This window comes from Cyprinodon variegatus, unplaced genomic scaffold, assembly GCF_000732505.1.
Source record: "Cyprinodon variegatus isolate N-32 unplaced genomic scaffold, C_variegatus-1.0 Scaffold478, whole genome shotgun sequence".
Taxonomy (NCBI): Eukaryota; Metazoa; Chordata; class Actinopteri; order Cyprinodontiformes; family Cyprinodontidae; genus Cyprinodon; species Cyprinodon variegatus.
Genome location: NW_015150931.1, coordinates 322,879 through 330,066, shown reverse-complemented (window position 1 = coordinate 330,066; position 7,188 = coordinate 322,879).

The window sequence follows — 7,188 nt, the reverse complement described above, 5'->3', positions numbered from 1 at the left end:
CCTTCCTTCCTTCCTTCCTTCCTTCCTTCCTTCCTGCCTGCCTGCCTGCCTGCCTGCCTGCCTGCCTGCCTGCCTGTCTGCCTGCCTGCTGGTTAAGAAATGTATGTGCCATTTGAATACTTTGTGTGTAACAGATTTTTAGAATTACTTATATACAGTAACGTTTCTTTTTAATTTACCAAAATGCTCTTTTGCAGTTTTATCAGCATTGTGAGAACTTGTTACCGCTTGCTTTTAACATCGACCCTGAGTGAGCTAATTTTAAAGTGACAACCATGACCAGATCAATTTACAGCTTGCACATAAAGATGCATCGAGCACATAGAATCAGCAGTGTAGTAATTATCTTTCACTCAAAATGAACAGGCCCTAAACAATTAACCCTTTCAAAGAGTCCAGTGACTCAAAGAGTCATTTAGCATAATGGCAACAGAGTCAATCATTGTAATGTGCTTTATATTCACAGGCTTGTCTGGCCTACTTACTAAAGAGAAATTAACAGGTAAGGGTCCCCGACCCTGTGCAAGACAACAAACTGCGCATGAACTCTTTTTTTTTTTTTACAGGCAGATCAGCTAGAACTCCTGAACAGTAATCCAGACTGTATTTAAAGAGCAACTGTATTTAAAAGAAAGCAGTATAAACCAAAAAGAGACCAGAGTGTGCAGCTTCTGAAAGGAAAATTAAAATTTAAACGGCTGTCTAAATTATGAAGGTAAGACTTGTGATGCCGTTGCTCACTAAATAGTATTTCAGTGTCTGCTCTTTTTCTCCTGTCCTTTGTATTGCGATAAACTCTACCACAATTTGACATGCACTGCTAAGCTTTTACATCCTGTTTTAGTTATTTAGTAGTTAGTGCAATATTCCAAGTACATTCTACAATAGTACACCGTCACAAACTTTATATGAATGTTACCTTGGCCGGGAGGATTTGATGTAATCATGCATGGTTGACTGGGTGTTTTGACCCTTAACCACGCACCCTCCCGATGGAGGTCCAGTAGTGGTGGCCAAGTCAATGCCCATCTTTTCCTCCTGGCTTTTTAACTTTTCTCCCACATTCTTATAGCTGAAAGCATTCTACAAACATAGCATTCTCCTAAACAGCAGACATTGACTGGAAACATCCACCCTTACTATCCCTTCCCCCTGCAGTCCTGCAGAAGGTCTTGGTATTTGGTACTCTTTCTTATGCAGGCCTTTTCTCCCCCCTCCCCCATGGGACTATAAGTTCAATGAGGATGATCTTCTTTGCATCTTCCAACCACATTACCACATCTGGCCTTAGGGTTCTCTGAACAAACTGGGGGAACTTTCCTCCCAGGTCGACCTTCATTTCCCAAGATTGGGCCTTTTATAGCAGACTGGTTCTTTTTGGTGCTTTTTCCCCCTTCCTTACAGCCTGTTTCTTTATTTTGTGAATTAGCTATAAACAAAATATACTAGTTGCCACTCTTTTACAGGGAATCACTCAACAATTTTCCTGCAGGGCTCTTGAACATACATTTTTTCAAATGGTTGATTTAATTCATACTTTAGAAAAAGTCTATGCTTAGTCTATTTCGGCTGACCTAACTTAATCAAAAAGGAAGAGTTTAACCTACAATTAGCAAAGATTTAATTTCATTTAAATCTGTCTGTTTTGGCTGAGATCCAATATTTAATTTTTACTGAAATTTTTATCAAAGCAAGTGGCATTGCATCTAGGATTAGCAAATTAATAATGTTATTTGCAGTTTATCTGAAACTATGCTTGGGTGTTAATCATGGTTCCTTTGGGAACTATAAAATAAATTTTTTGACAGGATATAACTTGTTTGTCTTTTTGGCTTTCAAGGACTCGAGTCTTTAATGTCCTTTTTTTCTATAGAAAGGCTGTACATTAATTTAGCCAGACTTTTTACACATGTCTTACGTTTGCAGTATTTGCATTTTATCACAACTGTTATAAGCACTATTTAAAAGGATTCACACTGCAACTATAAGTGTACACTTTTTTTTAAAGAAGGATTCCCACAGCTAATTTATTTGAAGACAATTGTTTGGGCAGAGGGATAGGGACTTTTACTGTGATGAATTCAAATGGTTGGTGAGCCTTGTTAGATTCTTTGCCCTTTAAAAATTAGGCCCTGCCAACAAAATGCCAATTCTGTTTAGGGTAAAAACCTAATCACTGAAAATATTAGATAAGATTGACTAATTTTTATTTTTCATTTTCTCTGTGGATAAGTTCACCCTGTTGCTCCTGACTGAGGCAATTTAATTGGATGGATGAAAGTAAAAGTGCTGCTGCAAAACCATAACATTTGAGGACATTTGGTTTGATCTGTCACCCACTGGCTGCAATAAAGCATCACATGCTGAACTAGCCTGAGGTTTTACTAAAAATACATTTTTCCTCCCCTCTGTTATCACTAAGGGTAGTGTAATGACCAAGTAAAACAGGACTAATTGGCTTGTATGAAGGTTTACTAAAGAGAGCTGTTGCATCACACTAATTTGCAAAAGTGAAAGCAGATTTCTATAAGGAAAGAAAACAAATGTAATCATATTTTTATCAAACATTTTCATGCCATGTTTTTTCAATTGTCACAATAATTTTATATTTTGACTTCTTTTAACTAAGGAGTCACTGGTAATTCTTGGTTTGCAGAAAAAAAAAATGTTTTTGTTGTTTTTTTTATGTTCGAGATTTTCTTTTCCATGTCACAAAATTACACATGTGGACAAAGATGTTAATGAAATAAATAAGAATCAGATATTGCTTTTAAATCATGCTTTAACAGACTGATAAAAAAATTTTACTTGTCAAATCCAAGTAATTTCTGTGACCGTTCTGGGTTTTCTTTCATTAAAATAGGGTTACCAACAATTTTGTCCATGTGTATGAAGAAATTTAGATCACTGTATGGTGAAAGATTTCAGTTTGTCTTTTTTACAAATATTTGTTGTGTCTGACTGCCATATGGAACAAAAGAGATAGTAAAGTGACTGAAAGGCAGCAAGTAGAAATAAAAAATATTGCAGAAACCCTTGATATGTCAGCAAACAAGCTCTATTGATATTTTGTAAAATGGGGCAAGACCCAAAATTAGAGAACTGTATAAAGCCTTTAAATGTTAGATACTAAAAAGAAGATACATCACCGCTAAGCATTCCAATGGAACATCTAAATGGAGGGTTCCTTTAATAAATTTTATTTGCACGTTTTTTTAGTTTTTGTTTTTAATTTGGACATTTTACAACCACGATCTAAAATCGACTTTTCTTTAATTTTAAAGTAATAATAATAAAAATAAAAGCTGTGGCCATAATATCTTAAAATATAAAGTCGTTTTTTAAAACCAGCAAGGTCAGATCTTTTACAGCTGTACGTCTTTTGACGTACAGTATGTCTCCACCAACTTCACATATATAGATACTGAAATATTTGCTAGTAACTTTTGGCAAATATAAATAGTGCTTTTAAACACCAATTTATAAGTGTCTTAGCAAATTAAGTTGGTGAATTTATGTCTTGACTTTAGCTTTCAAAACTTAAATTTGAAACTCATTACCAATTAAAAAAAAAAAAATTTACTGTATAATAGTTATGAGTGACGAAGCTTGCCAGTCTTTAGGGGTGCCTTAGTGGCTCCCCATCCACATGCATATGAGATGACCTGTGTGTGGTCAAAATGTTCTCTTCCTCCTGGAAAGACTGAGCTGTGAAAGGGAGAGGGCAACCCAGCACAGCCACGGAATTAAAGGAATAGTACACCCAAAACATGATTAGCCTTCATTTTCTACTCACCCCCATGCTGAACAACACCCTGGAGTACTTTTTTGATATCTCAAATGCATCTGGAGATCTGGGAGGCTTCTTGCTGTCTGCTGACATTCAAATAATGGAGGTCTATGGTGCCTGAGACAGAAAGGTCCATAAAAGTCCACAAAAAACGTGTCAATATTCCTCCATACTGCTCGTCCAATGTATTCCAAGTGTCCTGAGTGGGTAGCATCCAGAATTTACTCGAAACGAAGTCATTTAGAATGTTTTTAGAGCATAAACAGTAGTGTATAGGACTTCCTGAAAGCGTGCACATGCGCGTTCACGACGCTACGGAAGCCGGCAGACCAAGAAGAAGAAGAGAAGAAGAAGAAGAGAAGCCATACAACTGTCACAGTAATATGGTACTTATGCTATATTCATTTATGACCTGTACACTCCCATTTAGCTTGAGACACTACCAGTGTGAGTTTCTAAAAATCATTGGTTTTATATTTTACAGTCTAAAAACTCCTAACATTGTAATTCATGAATGTGCAATGAAATGTAAGATTAACTAGTTTTAAACAAGATTACATTTTTAAAATGACTTCACCCCTCAGGTAATAATGGCCACTTCTTTCACCACTTGGCAATGATAGCATTACTACATTAAACTAGATAACCTGTCAATCAATGTACCAATGTTAACCCTTTCTGTTGCTATTTTACCTCAAATAGCATACATAGAAAAATGTCAGAATTAGGACACAAAAACTCTTTATGCACAACATGATAATTATGAAAGTAAATAATATAATTTCCATTTGAAAACTATAAAGCCATATTATTCATTATGTATTTATGCTTGTGGGAAGTTAGCAGCAAGCCGTCAGTTACAGATAGATAATAACACTTTTTTAAAGTCTCTCAATAAGGAATAGACCTTTAAGATTTGGGCACTTGGGACAGCAATGGATATAAAACATGCTAAGAAACAATGTGTATTTGATGTTAATGTACTGTTAGAACCTATGCCAAAAGTAGTGAAGTGTGCTCAATGTCGGAGTGTTGAGTCAGTGGCACATGTGCCTGTTTTCTGTTTGGTGCATTCCAGTATGAATTGGGGTTTTAATTTGTTTTTCTGTGTTCTGTAATAACAGCGTGACCATGTTTGCCATGCATATTAATTGTTTTATGTCCTTTGGTGGTAATCATAAATATGGAAAGAGGAACAAACTTCATTACAGTAGAGTGATCAAGTGCAGACTGATGGTGCAGGAACATCCAGTTAAGAAATGTACAGCATTGGAGTGTAGTGGTGTAGAATTAACCATATTCAAAGCTTCAATTCATTTAAGGAAAATTGGAAAAGTCTGTAAAAATCTTAGATTCATAAACATCTTATTCATAATAACCTCTATGAAAATTTCCAGTCTGGTTTCCAACCAGTACAGAACCTTGCTCAGAATAAATAAATGGCCTGTAGTTATATAAAACTTTTTCAAGTCAGGAGACTTGCAAAAATACCTTTCAATATGCTCAGTCATTTATCCGTTCATGCACACACTGATGGTGGCAAGCCACATTGTAGCCATGAGGCTCACTAACAGAACTGAGGCTGCCGTACATAGGCGCCACCAGGCCCTGTGACCACCATCAGTACTTTACCTTTCAGCAGCTTTCAACACAATTTCTCTGTTTGTTACCCATATATAATCACAACATTGTGCTTTCCTGGTTCTTGTACCTAAATTACCGCAGTCATCCTGTACAAATTAAAAATCACAAATTGTTCCCTATTCCTGTCAATAGTGGTGTACCCCAGGTATATCTAGTGGGGCCACTGCTATTCATAATTTATCTACTTTGAATTGACAATATTTTCAGAAGGCATCTATTTCGGGAAGGCAACATCTATTTCCACCTTTATCTACCCCCACAAGGCTTGAGGGGAAGACGAGATCCACTTTGATGACCTTACATGTCTGGAAGTTGCTGACACACCTCTTTAACATAGCGAGGGTGTTGGGAACAGTGCCTCTGGAATAGCAGACTGGGTAGGAGGTTCCCCTGCATAATAAGACGGAACAGAGGGTATGTTATAACTATAGGGGGATCACACTTCTCAGCCTCCCCAGAACACCTATGCTAGGGTGTTGGAATAGGAGTGTTTTGCTGATAGTCAAACCTCAGCTTCAGGAGGAGCAGTGTGCTTTTCTCTCTCGTTATCAGAGCAGTGGACCCACACTATACCCTCCATGGGGGGCTTGAGGGTACTTGGGAGTTTTCATAACTGGTCCAGATGTGTTTTGTGGAGATTTTTGAAGATAACAACAGACAAATTCGGGAAGCAGGGCAGGGATTCCCTTTATATTAACATTTTATTCTCAGTTAATCCCTGAAAAAAAATTATTGTTAGGTTAAACTGATTTCGTCTTGTAAACATTACATCATTGTTTGTATTTCATTCAACAAAATGAAGACTTCACCAAGTTCACTTATTTCAGCAAAAATGCTATAAATTACAAACAGTTACAAACACTTTAGTAAGCCACACTGTTCAGATTTTGAAGAAAGAGTGAAATGAGCACTCTGCTGCATTATCTTGTTTTGTGACTTAAAATCTCAATAAAGTATAAGCGTTTGATTTAAAGAGAGAAAACCAGAGGGGTATGTATGTGTTTGCAATGCACTGTAAGAATTTTGATATTACAGTTTTATTCTTCTGCTTTAAAATAGCTTTCAAAGAAAAAAATGCTTTGAATATAATTTGTAAGGATTTAAGCTGACATAATTTTAGATTTCATATCAGTATGTAGTACAGGTTAGGGAACCAACTTGACTAATGAGCTCCATGCATGAAAAAGTATCTAATTTGTCTCCTTGCACCTGTCTGCCCTAAGCGGCTGACTTTGGGTTTGATGCATATGGAGTCAAGTGCCGCTTATTCTCAGCAGCATTCACCTTGCCAGCCTTGCACAGGCCCCTTTAGACTGTTCACAGAGTCAAATTCAGCCTTCATGTTTCATAAACCATAATAACTAAGCTGCCATATTGGCAAGCACCATTGTTCTTCACAATTAAAATCATTGGTGGCCTCTTTGGCAGTGCTTATAAGGCACCAACATAAGGAACAGCCCCTTCTCAGTCTCTCTCCATCACTTTTTTTGGTTGCCTGCTGGCTTTCAGGTTGCAAACTTCATAATCATTGCCTAAATATAATGGTGCTGTCATTCTGCCCAGAACAGAGAAAAATAGGCTATTTTTTGTTTTTTGCTTCATTTTGAATCCTCTTCTGCCAGCGACACTGTGTGCACTCAATATTTGTTCAGATAGTAAAATTATGATGGTCGTTACAGCATCCTTTCTATATACTATATATATATATATATATATATATATATATATATATATATATATATATATATATATAT